This window comes from Tauraco erythrolophus, chromosome 28 (assembly GCF_009769465.1).
Source record: "Tauraco erythrolophus isolate bTauEry1 chromosome 28, bTauEry1.pri, whole genome shotgun sequence".
Classification (NCBI taxonomy): Eukaryota; Metazoa; Chordata; class Aves; order Musophagiformes; family Musophagidae; genus Tauraco; species Tauraco erythrolophus.
Window position 1 is genome coordinate 3,328,448 of NC_141492.1, and position 14,110 is coordinate 3,342,557.

Here is a 14,110-nt window from a genome sequence, read left to right on the forward strand (position 1 = left end):
GTTCTTTTACAGGCTTGAAAAGGAGTGGAAGGAGGGGCTGAATCCGTAACATTCAGCTATAGTCTTAATGTGAATTTTTTTAAATCTTTCCCACACGTCAGGAAATCTGTTTCCCCAGCATACTTGATTCTTAGTCTCCTTCTTTCAGACAGGTGCACAAAGGTTTTACAGAATCTCTTACGATACCTCTGTTAAACAAGCTTGATCTCAACAAACATATCTCTGGATTAGGAATGAAAGGTGGCACACACTCATTTTGGATACTGTCAATTTTTTCCTCTGTCATGGTTTAGTCTGGCTGGCAACTAAACATCACACAGCTGCTCCCTCACCCTGCCCTGCCCCTGGGAAGTGGGGAAGAGATTTAAAGGGAAGAAGGGGAAGAGATTCATGGGTTGAGATAAAAACAATTTAGTAATAACAGTAATATAAAATTAAAAGTAATAATGATAGTATCTGAATATATATATTTGACATTATATACAAACAAATGGTGCACAGTGCTCACCTCTCAGTGACCAACACCTGTCTCCTGGTAAACAATTCCTAAACAACTGAGTCCCAACACTGCAGTCCTGGGCGAGCAAGAGGCCTGGAAAGAGAATGAGAGCGCGAGAGCACTCTGAGAGTCCGAAAGAAGGAGCCCTCCCAAGAGAGTTCCTAGAAAAGCAAAAGCCCTTCTTTCTGGTCAGCCCTCGTCTCTATACTGGGCGTGGTGTTGCCTGGTATGGAATTCTCCATTGGCCAGTTTGGCCCTCAGTCCTAAATCTAAGTTCAAATCATAAGGGGAGTTGTGGACCCTTTGTCCCGGCCATGCTCCCCCTTATCCTGTTGTGCTCCTGCATACTGGCCAAAACAGGGCAAGCAGGAATAAGTCCTTGAGGTCTCAGCACCAACTATAAACATCAGTGAGCTGTCAGCATTCTTCTCTAGCGAATCCCAGGCTAAACCCAAAACACGGAGCAATTCCAGGTGCAAAAAAGAAAAACTAACTCTGTCCCAGCCGAAACCAGGACACCTTCATCTTCAGAAGCAGTTCAACAAAGCCATTTCTGTGCCATCCTCATCTCCAGGAGGTGGTGCCACCAGCACACCAGAAGCACTGATTCGCCTTTGCCGGTACAGCCCGGTGACCACCAGCAAAGCCAGTGTCTTTAGCGTGGTGGTTTCAGCACATCAGCACAGAAGAGTCTGGCTGCTCCAGGAGCTGTACGAGCAGCTGACCCGAGGTTTGCGTTAGGGTCGTGCAGTCCTGGCTGTTCATGCCTGCGTGTTATCAGTTCTGCCTTATCTGTCTTCTGCTTGCTGTTTGTCCTGAGCCCAGAATAGAGGGTTATCACTTCCAAAAAGCAGGAATAGGAACAGGTTACCTGGAAAAGAGAAGCTGGTTACAGCATGAAAATAGTGGCTGTTCCACAAACTGTCACATTGTGAGCAAAAGTTAGAGAACAGATGCTAAAGGAAGTGCTTGTAGATTTAAAAAACCTACAGTATTTAGATTTAAAAAAACTAAATTGTTTTTCTTTTTGCATGCCTCTTAGGAACTTTATGCTGTTGTTTGTTTGGTTTTTTTTTTTTTTCGGTTGGATTTGGTGGGGGGGTTTGGGCAGTTGGTTTTTTTTTGAGTATTACAGACACAATATGTGTATATCCACATGCTGTGTGTGTCATAATGATGATAAACTCGTCGTATGAAGCTGCTGCCTCATTTTTACTAAACAGTGATTTTTCCTTATGTATATTTGATGTTGTTTCTGTGGGAAATACATATTGCATAGTAGAGAAATGAACAAAACAAACCTCTAAACCGTCGAATGCGAAACACCTTTGTGTAGCATGTTTGTAAGAATTAGAAAGAACTGGAAATTGTAGATGAAAAATTTTATCTGGCAAATATCAGATCTTAGAAGTTCTGGGTAGCTTTTATTTCTGTCTAATCTTCTGAGGATTTTGGAGAGATGGTGGGGGACACCTGATATTCCCCTAAGAGGGGTTTCAGTTGTTAGAGTTCAGTCACTACTGCTTGTAATTGGAATTGAGAAGAGAAATCATAAAATCTTCTTGTAAAGGAGCTCAAGTGTTGGTGGTTAAAATTCAAGCAGGAATATGCTCTGCACCTGGTTGTTTTTTGGTTTATCTTTTTTTTTTTTTAAAAAAAAAGGTACTTTAACCCGTTTAAAAAGAGGAGGGGGGAAGATTTTTATCCAGCCATTCCGTGTTTGTATTTTTTTTTTTTTTTTATAGTAACTAGTTCTATAAACCTCACACAGTTGGAGGAAATTGAGGACTTCGAGGACAGATCATGTTTTGGGCAAAACATTTTCCTGTTTAACTGAGTTTTCTTATACAGTTGACAGTGTGTCCCATGAAAATGCCTGCATTGTAGCAGGATGCCACTGCTGGTTTGGCAGGGCTCCCTGCTGTTCCCGTAAGCGTAAGGCAAGAGCATGCCACTCGCCCAAGTCATTTCTCCCTTGCTCTTCACCATGACAGCTTCTGTTAATGAGTTCTCAAGCTCTTCTGTGAACAAGCGTGTGCTTCTGAGGGGTAAATCTGAATAGCCCTTTGAGCAAACTGGAACTTTCCAGGTACTGGAGCAGCTGCCCGTCCGTTGGTGTTGACTGCAGTCATCCCAGAGCTCAGCTGGGGGAGCTCTTGGACTTCAGTGATGACATTCCAGCGGTGCAGCCTGGCTTCACTCAAAACATGGCTAAAATGTTAGTTCTGTTTTTCTGGCACCACCTCTGTGGAAATTTCCCAGCTTCCTTCATCCTTTTTATAGACTCTTTGACTCTGACAGTGATCATCTTAGAAGCAACTCAGGGAATAGCAGGAGTGCGGAGAGTTACGAAGTCTACCGGTTTGGGGTTGAGCTCTAAAATAAAAGGCAGAGTTATTGTTTGGCTGTCAGAGATATTTATGTAGTGAAACCAAGGACTCTGTATACTGGTAGTATTCTGCTTCAAAATTGTCTGTTTAAAAACCATAATTCTTTCTTCATGTCTCTCATAAATTATCTTAGGCTACTTTAATCCAGGCTGTGCCACCAAAGCCCTGCTTTGTAGGGTGGTGAGAAGCTACCAGCTCTGTTTCCTCATGAAGGCAAGGTGAGGAGGAAATTGAGCCCATTGAGGTTGCACCCCAGACCTCGTTCAAGTGGGTTCTACAAGAAATCTCTGTCTTTATTTGCTGTGGAAGAGGCGAGGTACCTTGTGGGAGAGGTCTGGATGTGTTCAGACCATGAGAAGCCACCTCAGTGGATGAAGATAAGCTGAGAAAGGAGTCTGTCTCATGGGTTGGGGAGGATAGTTACTGAAGTAAGATTTTGTACGTATCATTTATACATCTTATGAAACCGGTGCTTTGGGGACTGTTGGGATTAGAGTTAAAAAAAATGTTTGTGGTTCAACAACTGAAGATGGCTTCTTTGTACAACCTAATGAGCATCTGCTTGGTCATACAACTCCTTGATTAATGTGTGTCTGTGTCACTGCAGAGAAGTCCTGCTGCCAGCACTTTCCCGTACTGTTTCTTTTCCGTAAGCAGAGTGGAACAGGCTGCAGTGATGTGAGTTGTCTGCACAGAGTTATGTCATTGGGGCTGCAGGTTAAAAAAATTGTTCAGCGCTAAGTACTTGAGCAGAAAAGGGTCATCCCATGACGAGGGAGAGGAAAGGGGGCAAAGGAAGACAGCTTTTTTCCTGCTTCCAGTCTCATGAAATGATTTATCTTTGCCTGTAGATTGTAATGCATTTATTTCTTAAATTCTGTCTTGTTGTACCAAGAAGAATGAGCTGCTGCCAAGAAATCCATACTGCCTCTTTTTGGGGCGTACTTGCCTCGTGTCGAAAATGATCATCGTTTCTGATGTGCTCTTTCTCAGGAGCACACCTCTGGTCTACATTGCAGTCACACTGTTGTTTTTAACTGGAAAATCAGTCAGACAGACTGAAGAGGCAGTATGGAAGGTGTGGGCACTTCCCAACAGACATACCAGGAGTTTGGAGCTGTTGTGTAACTTCACGTTAAGCTTCTCAGGCAGGGAGCTGCCAGATTGAGTCTCTTGTTTGCTTGTTTCTCAAATTATAATACAATGTCCCTCTCCCATTAGTAGTTTAATTGCAACCTTTTCACAGTCCGTCTTCAGTTTTTTCAAAAGTTTGAATGTCTTTCATTTTGCAGCCCTGTGTTAAACCTCTCGTGGTAGGAGTTTTTGCTGTATCAATTATACATATTATGTATAATTACCTTATGCATTCATAAGCTGAGTCCTAAAATAGAGCATATTGTCAAGCGATGCTAACAGAAGACTGATTTTTGTAATCACAGAAGCAACAAAACTGAATGCCAAGCCTAATACTTCATGGTTATTATGGCATTTTATTGAGGAACGTATGTGTCTTGCGATTTCAAAAGCATATTTTTAAACACTGAGATGCTCCCCCATCACTTCGTTTCATCTCTATAAAAATGTGCAACACCTACCTTGAGGGCTTCCTGTGGTAGGGAAGTGCCGAAGGAAACGTTAAATCTCAATAATGTGAATTTGATGGATACGCTTAGGAGGCAGTAATGTCTCCATCTTGTTTTGTCAATACTGTAACACCTGACTGGGTAATAAGGTTATTTTGCTCCCATATTTTGTGACTGATCTTGCTCTGTAGCAACAATATTTAATATTCTGTAAGTACTAATGGGATGTTACACTGTACTCTTTCTCCCAGAAGCTGCAGGTGTTAAATCAGAGTGACACCGAGGACGGTAATTGATTTTATAAAATGTCCCTGTTTCCTTATCATGATGGATGTTTAATCCCCTTTAATTAAAACAGAGAGCCAGCTTTAGCTTTTAAGTTATATGGTCTCCTCTCCAAAACATTCCCTCGCTGGAAGTGGATCATGCCTAATCTGTTTGACTTTGATATCACAGAGTACACTTTATGCCAGAACAGCAGTTTATGCAGAATTAAGGACAAATTACCAAAGGAACTTTAAAATAATACGATTAGTTGAAAGCACTGGTCACAGATACAATTATAGTTTAAAAATCACTTCTGGAATTCTGTCTTACAAAAGTCTCAAGACTCCTTACCTGAAAGTACATAGAGTTACCTGAAAACTTTGTTGGGTCAAGTATCTTAGAATTTCTGCTTTCTTTTCTCCAGGCAGCTAGCAAGGTTCCTTGTGTAGGGTAAGTCTGTCTGTAGGGATTGAGGAGGAAAACAAGTCCATGGGAGGACCTACTTGTAACATCTACGTGTGAATAAATTTGTAGTATCTGATACTGATCCCACCATTGGTAGAGAAACCTCACACTTTCTAACAGCGTTATGATGGGGAGATTTAAAGCAAGACTTGATTGTTCCCCTGGGAGAAGGTTGTAAAAGGAGCCGTCTGTATTCTTGGCTAAAAGCATCTACTAAAGCAGCTGCAGATATGCAAGTGCTGAGGCTCTCACTGCTGATTTTATTTTTCATTGTTGTCTTAGGGAACATTGCAGCTGTCTTAGAACTACTCTCCTGTCCTCCCACCAGGACAGAAAATTTTAATCCCTGGAAAACTATCTTGAGGAAAGAAAATGACCTAATACAGTCATGGAGCTTAACTCTTCCAGTTTCTCTCCATCATTTTCAGCGCAGGATGCTGGGTCCTTATCCCCGTTTCCCCCGTGTGGTGTTCTGCACCATCCCTCTGCTCTAACACCCTCTCACATATGTTGCCGTTTGTTGCTAGCTTGATGTAATCTCGTTTAAAGCAGCTGGCTTTAATGTTTGATACTGAATTGGGTGGCAGCAGGGGGGAAGGGCATTTGTCCCTCGCATCATTTATTGCCTTCTAACTATTACATTCCCTTAGGGGGCCGTTGCACAAGGCGGTGGAATTGCTGAATTGATCAGATGTGATTATAAGTCTTGATTATTGGGATCTCAGTAACCCTTGCACCCTGGAGATCCTGTGAGTTTCTTAAAGCTAGATTAGCTGGAATCACATATGTGTTTTGCCCTTGAGGGAGCTGAAGACTCTGAATTTGTTAGACCGTGACTTTCCATTTTGTTCCATACAGAGAATTTTTTTTTTTTCCGAATTTTACTTTTCCTATTTCTTGGTCTCGGGGAATTCAGAAGAAGATCCTGCAGCTTTTCCTCTCTCAGTCCCCAAGGTCTGCATCAACCTTCCACGTGAAGCGTGTGAGGTTGCCTTGCTCTTAAATGTGTGCGCGTATTTGCGGTTGTGTTCCACTCCTGACAGTAGAGATTTATAGGCTTGTTGGGGTGGAGTGGGGGAGAAAGGAGGGGCGGGGGAAGGCCATTTGGCCGTGATGGGCTCCTTGCAGCTCACAAATTCCCTTCCTGCCTTTGCTATCCCATGTAATCTGTTTTACAGCTCTGCAGTTTTGGATGGAGAAAAGAGTAGAATTTATGGTGATGGTTGATTTATAGATTAACTGCAACACCATTTGCTCTCAGGCAGATTTGGCAAAGCAAGACCCTTTTCTGTTGATAAAAGGGATAGAGGAAGGAACAGTGGTATTCATTAAAAGAAATAAAAGGAAAGTGAGATAAAGTGTGGCCAGACAGAGCAGCTTTTCACCCTCCTGCCTCTTCCAAAACTGTTAGGTGAAAGCTGCTTTTGAACATTCTGCATTGAGAATCGGTGTGCATGTTGATTGACTCTGCGATTCATGAAAGGAGTGATCCATTGAGATGCAGAGTTGCATCCCTCTGTAATTCACTGATAAATGAGCGCGGTGCCGCCGTGAGATACTAATACAGCCTTTCAGGCTTCATATACCGCAGTCATTAGTTAATCAATACAAACCACACTATACTACTAATATTCAAACAAGGCTTCGTCCGGGCTCGCCGCAGGTCTGGGGATGCTGTTTGTCCTGGAGGTGGTGCTGTGGGTGAAGGACGGTGTAAATCTCATTCGAAAGGGAATGATGCTAGCTGATAGTCTGCTTTAAAAATCCAAGGGATTGCTGTATTGCACGGAGACTGAATCTTGGGCGACTGGAGTGGTTTTAATGTGGCTAAGTCATCAAACCAAACTGTATGAAGAGTTATGAGCTCTGATTTGTGTTATGTGGATTATCTTCCCAATCAGGTGCCTGCGACTGGAATAGTGGAGATTTTTCTTTTTAATAGACTTAGATTTTTGTTGTGGTTTATTATGCTGTTGTAGACAGAACTTTTCTGATGCAGAGGAGGCACAGTATTCTGGGGAGGTAGGACTCACATGTTGCTTTTCTTCGTTCACCCTTGCCTAACTTTGAGGGAAAATGCCAAGCTCTTGGACTGATGGGATCAACTATGGAACTTGTCCGAGGAGGGACTGTTGCTCTGTAAGAGAACGGATGAAATGCCCTCATCCAGCAAGCTGGCTGCTCGTACCATTTGGTCTCCCTCCTCCTTTCACTCAGCCCTGTGCTGTATATGTACTTCCCCCTCCAAAGTCGTCTTCTCTTTCTGTTTCTTATTCTTGTCTAAATCCATTGCAAAAGACATAGAATTAGTATGTGCTTTGCTGCCATTTTAGTTTTCAGTCAGTGCATTTTACATCCATCTCTACCGGGCCCGTTTAGCTAGTTGGTTGAAATTGTAAGTTCTTAGAGGTTGGGGTTCATCTGGGAAGGGTTGTACCTACCCTAGCCAAGTGGAGATCCTTCCAATCTGTGATTCGTCTTTATCTCCTTCCATAACGATCTTGAAAGGTGGTAATGCTGATCTGTGATCTCGTCCTCGTTTTCACAGCAGTGTCTTCGAGTGGGCTCCTGCTCCACTGACACAGTGTTTAATGCGTGTGCTGCTGTTTCCGCCAGCACTAATAATTCATCACAGCTCAGTAGTCCCAGTCTGGATGGAGAGAAGCGCATCTTTGATCCAAGAAGGCTCTTGCTGCAACTCATTCTTGCGTTTCGAAAGTGTCTGCTCAAAGCTCAGGCCTGATTGGAAATGAAGATCTGTGGAAGTCTGACAGGATCACAGATTGGTTTTAATAAGTGAGGCTTTTGAGCAGTGCACTCTGCTGCTGAGACAAGATGGGAGGGAGATGTGCTTCTGTGCTTCGCGTGACTCTTTCAGCCTGATCTGACTCGGGCCCTGTGGGAGAATGAGCTTGCAAATTCTGGCGTGGCGGAGCGCTGAAAGCTGGGGTTGGAAAGACCAGAAGGAACCAGCAGTGGGACTGCGGAGCTTTGTCTTTATTCACATTTTGTTAACACGTTGGCAGAAGTCAGCGGGGATTTTTTCTTTACTCAGCAGAGAAAATTGACGTTGGGTGATGCCAAGTGCAGTACAAGTGTGGTTTAAAATACCAGAAGCCTATAGTAATGACAGTGCTTAAATAGCACTCTGCTGGTCTGAGTGCTGTGCAATTGTTAACTAGTTAATGTTCTAAGCAGGGTATGTGCTGGGCTTCTATCCCTTCGTTTCTAACTGGCCAATCAACGTGACAAAGGAGATCAAGTAGAAGAAATAAAAGAAACTTTACAAACTGTGTCACTGATCTTTATCAAATCTCAGCTGTAACGCTTCTGGCTTTGATGCTGACAAGAGCATAGGCCGAGCTTCAAAGTAGTAGCTGTAGTTTGAAACAAAGCAGCTTGATGGATGAGGAGCCTTAAACCTTTGGAATGTTTTTTTCCCCTCAAAAAAGAAAAGAATGTGTACTATAGGCATTGCACCTGTAGCACAAGGGGTTTCCTAATCCAGAGATATCTTTCCTTAGTAGTGAGCAGATTTCTTTTATTCTGCTGTAGGCAATTATCAGTGTTTTTTTCCAAGAGCAGTGAGCAGGAGCGTACGTGTGCCAGTGCCCAGTAAAGGAGACAGCTCTCACAGGCTGATTGGTACAAGATAAGAACGTCTGTGACCTCCCCTGGTTGCCTTTTTTCTCCATATTTCTTGAGTTTCATTAATGTTTTTTTTTAGAATGTAAGGTCTTTGAAGAATAATCTTTGCTTTTCTTTATATTTGTACAATATCCACTACAAAAAGCAATGGGTAATTAATAATCTGATTGCCACTTTTGGGAAATAAGTCTGATGTGAACAGGTTCTTCCAAACAAATAATGAAGAATGGCAAGGGGATGAATATTGTAGTCATTCATCTCTGTTGAATTGTATACTAATTATCTTCTTGGCCAAACTGAATGAATAAATGATTTCATAATGTTTTTCCCAAAACACCTTTTCTTAGTAAAATACCCCTTCATACTGCTCGCTCAGTGCATGCAGAAGCAGACTGTGGGTTTATTTTGTACGTGTGGAAGGAGAGTCACTCCAATGTGATTTGTAATTTTGTGCTTTGTGCCTGGCATTTGTTGCTGTGAAGCTTACTGGACTGGTACATTGATGGTCTTTCCAAGAGCAGATGGTTGTTCATATTAAAACTCTCTGCTTTAAAGTAGTATTTAAAAATTGCATTTGAGTTCTGGAAGAACCTCCCTTTTGTAGTCATTGAGTTCTTGGTTAGTGAAACAATGTGAAAGTAACCAATTGCTCAGTTGTCTTGTGGAATCTTGTGGTTACGAGATCTGGTGTTCTTCTTGAAAATCCGTATTGCTTTAAAATCATAATTTTTAAAAGCTGCTGCCTAATGTCACTTCTTGAAACTAGTGCTCTGTAATACTATGTCGAGCTTATGGCAATTTAAGGGTTAAAGAGCCTTCTGGCAGTTCGTGATCGGCACAAGTTAGGTTCAACTCTAATCTTCCAACAGTCAATCCATAAGGATTCGATCCCACCTCCGGAGTGACCAGAGATACTCTGCCCCTCGTTACTGGAAAACTAATTGAGGGTTCGCAGTCGCACAGACTTGAGTTTCTTAAGGGCAGGAGGAAGTTTCTCATCTTGCTTGCTGTTCCGTTAGCAGCAGAATTGCTCCCCATTTCTCCATCCTGTGCTTGGCAGCGGGGTTGATAATTAGGCAGCTTTGTGCATGGAAAAGAGATCTGAAACAGGCTGCATGGTGTAAGTGCTGAGAACACTTACGATTACTCAGGCCCTTTCTGAGCAGATTTTGTCCCGATTTTCTTCCTGTGCTGATTCCCAAAGGATTGTATTTGAGCAGCTGTCTGCAGAGCTCATTTTTCTCCGAGCTGTAGAAGACAGGTTGATTTGGTGTGTTTGGGTGGTTGTAATCTTGTTCTGTCATTACCTATTTACTCCTTATTATGGCTTTTTGAGCAGATACTCCCCAGCCTCTGTGTTTATCTTTCTCCCTATGTGTATTTCAATAAAAATGTCATTATTTGAAATCATTGACACTGCTGGTTAAAGATACTGAATTCCATCATCTATTGTCCTGTAAAATGATCCATTAAAGATAAAACTGCAGACACTCGATAAAGGTTCCTTCCTAGGAACAAGGAGCTCTCTGATCCATGTGCGATCTTATCTCCAGCGCACGTGTTTGCGTTCTTGATGTAGAGGAGCCACAACAGAAGGGGATAAATGAGGGAGGCTGGAGATTTTCCTTACAAACAGCGATCTGGAAGGGAAGTTGGATGCTTACAGCAAATTCACTGTGGGGTAACCTCGGATATTGATGAGGAGAAGAGGAAAGGGAGTTGATTTCTGTCTTTTAACAAACCAGGAGGGAAAGAGGGATGGAGGGAGGTTAAACATGTAGGAAAGTAAAGGTGAGGAGAAGAGATGACCATGAAGGGGAGGGAGATGATAGTGTTGTCGATGAAGGAGCAATCTGTTCTTGTTGAAATGCCTTTTTTTTTTTTTCATACAGGCTGCAAAACAGCTTAAAAGTAGTGTGGAAAAAACAACTTTTGTTGCTCTGAGCTTTACTTTGACACTGCTAGGAGATGTAGTGTTAGAAGTGTTTTACCTTGTGGAAAAAGTAGTCCTTAGAAGCAGGATGCGAACTTTGCCAGTAAGGGACTGCCCTGTATGTAGTGATGGTTCTTAATGGCTTCTGTTGGGTGATAAATATTCTTGATGGACTGAGGGGTTTTCTTTGGAGGCATTGCTGCTGTCTTAGGGGCTAAAGATGTTGAAGGTCAGGGTTCAGATGATGCATTTATGGCCACGCTTTGTCTTACAGAGATTGAAATAACAGCTTTTCATTCTGCCTGTCATGGCTGAGAGTAGGCTGGCATTTGAATCTTCAAAGGGTCAGTATTCTTGGCACAGCTAAATCTGCCTTGAAGACAGATAACTAACCCCCAGCTTGACACGTGGTCTTAAGCGTTTTAAATGTGCCGTTCTCTTTTTGCTCCTTATTTCAGTAATTACAGCGTGTTGGACTGCGTGGGGCCTGCTTGGGCAGACCTTGTGCAGACACTGTGAAATTAACTTTCTTACCTTCTCGCGTGAGTCGGACCGAAGTGACATTTCCGAAGCCTTGTGGTGGAGCCTCCTGCCCATGGTGCCCAGTCTCTAGTAGAGGTTTAGTAATCTAATCACTGCATAATTGCTCTGTGTTGGTGCGAGGAGAGGCTGACGTGTAATGAGGTGGGGAGGCGAGGTGGTGTAACTATCAAAAACTCGCTCCGTGTGCGACAACTGTAGCAAGAAAAGGTCTTGGAAGCTTTTGGGGGAGGTTGAACTAAGGGACAGGATGGTCGGGTCCTCTGCCAAAGCTAGTGATAGCTTCAGGTGAGAACAGCTCTTCTTAAGTGGAGAGAAACCAGTGGAGAGGGTGCGAGCAGGCTGAGGATTGCCTTTGTTGTTGGTAAAGTTTTTAATAACTTTCAGTGGCCAAGAAGAAGACAAAATTGAATTGCACCCTTTGAAGAGGCAGCGTGAGGACAGAATCTGAGCTGGAAAAGTCCGTGAAGAGCACCTGATGCTGGAAAGTGTTGCTTTTGTAGTGAATTCCTTGTTATGTCACCTCTTAATAGCTTCTAAGCTGGTCCTTGTATCCCAGGATGGTCTGTCTGCTCTTTTATAGACACACTCATTTAATTCTTAACTCACAAGACATTTGCTTATTTATTTTCATTGTTCCTGATAATAATTCTAAGCCATTAGAGGGGAAAATTGTATTCAAAAATGCTGTTTCACACTTTATTTGTTTGATGATTTAGAGTGATAGAAAATAGCACATTTGCTGGCTTTTATAGTCTGATAATTATCCGCATCCATCAAGCCATTCCAGGGGAATAAACAAAACACCAAGAAAATTACACTATTAATGACATCCTTTATGGAAGGATCTTTTCTTTTGTGTTAAGGATAAAAAAGAGGAGTGTCCAGTTTAACTTATGTTAACAAAAGCAAACTACCAGTGTAGGGAAATTATTATCTAACATATTTGTAGCTTTGAGGCAAGTACCTTCTAGCCCCATGACCCTGATGTCTGGCGATTACAATCAGAATCAGTTTTGAAGGATGCTCAAGAGCTCAGAAAACTACACGGAAGCAGAGATCAGAAATCCTGGAATTGGGTTTCTTGAAACACGTTTGGAAGCTGGAAGTCTTTCAGGTAGAACAGTAAGTTCTGTATTTTGTAGAAGTGATACTTAATCCGTCTCAGGGACTTGCTCTTCTTTTGGTAGAAAAAGGTAATTTAAAAAGATCAGTATATTACTTTCAGATTGTTGACTTCAGGGTAAGATGACAGTTGAGTCATATAGCTATAACTTTTTTTGTCTTGAGATTTATTTATTTTTTCCCCTCCATTCTGTAAATCTTGTGTTCCCTGGCAAAGCAGCAGGACATTATTCATGCTGTAATCCGGCAAATTGCTGAGTGGCAGGTTTTGGGTTAAGCTTGGCCCTTTGTCTCAGTCAGCCACAGCAAGGCTGACCCTCGGAAGTTCGTACTTAAGGCATTAGTCTCTTGGTTTCTTTGCAAGCCCAGTTTCTTGGAAGTTTGGTGTGTCTGAAAACAGTTGCTGGTTTAGCACTGTTTACATAGATTTCGACTTTTACTGGGGAACCAAGTTGAACCAGGAGAGACCGATTCTGCACTTGAAGCAGCAGCTCAAGGTCAGTGTTTTTGGCACTGCTGTGTTTTCTGTTGGCTGTTGCAGATGTTTTCTCTGAAGCAGAAGTGGTCTATAAAAAGATTATTCTTAAGAAGGGCTGTTAAACTATTTATGCTGGCACCATCACTTCTCTTTAGTTTAGGTTGTTCGGGGCAGTGGAAAATCCTTGCTCTGTCTTTGCCATGGTTAAAAGGAAGCATCTTCTTGAGGCTGGACCAAAGTCACTCCTGCTCCGCGCCTAATTCGGGCTTCCCCAGGCAGAGGGATGTCACGAACTGCTTCTGTCAACGGGTGAAGCATTAAGCTGTTCTCAGTCTGATGGTCTCAACACAGCCCAGTTCAAGATCTTTAGTGGATGCTGTGATCTATTTTGACCAATTGATGTAAAAATGACGTTTTGTTTGTACTGGGTTGTTTTGTTTTTTCTTTTTCTCTTGTCTTTCTGGAATGCATTTGTGCTGTGATCTCAACGGGACAGAGAAAGGAATCAGTTTTTCATGCATTTTGATTTAAGATTTTCATAGAGTGCTTTTTGGTTTTGGCATTTTTCTAGGGGAAACCTACTACATTTAGTATTTGGGCTGAGGTGTTAAGGGGAAAGAACCATACTATTTGGTAAAAGAAAAATAAGTCTTAACGTGTAACAAGTCATGCATATAGGAAGGGAAATTATCTGATATGCTTTACTCTGCATAATCATGTCAGTTGTCTCTGGAATTAAAGATACTTCGCCACCGATCTGAGCCCTGGCCCGTGGGTGCAAGAGGGGTGGTAACAAATCGTGTGGAACGACAGTATTTTGTCGGTTCCCTCCGCCAGAGATTTTTGTCCCCAACAAGTGCCTGGCTGTTTTTCACAGTGGAGGCAGGAGGATGGTACCATAAGGTCGTACACAAAAGCCAGCCCTTCGGATGTTTATATGCTCAATAACAGTACACCTTTGATTGCAGCTATTTCTAATCCTTCCATGTCGCCTCCATTGTTATTCCACCTTGTAATCAATCATTTTATGTCTGGATTGAACTCGCTGCCTCAATCTGTGCGATGCTTGCTGAAGCCTTCTGTTTCTCTTACCGCTTCTAAATAGCAGCCCAAATTCGTTCTTTATTGCCTATCTTTATGTAAATCAGTCAGATTTGGGAGTGTAACTTAAAGTGGAATTTG

At 42.4% G+C, this 14,110-nt stretch overlaps 1 protein-coding gene across 3 annotated transcripts in view; it reads left to right on the forward strand.

The window, feature by feature from the left end:
• The window catches only part of KDM4B (lysine demethylase 4B), a 92,210-nt gene that overhangs the window by 19,061 nt on the left and 59,039 nt on the right, over positions 1-14,110 (forward strand). The gene's annotated exons all lie outside the window — the stretch shown is intronic.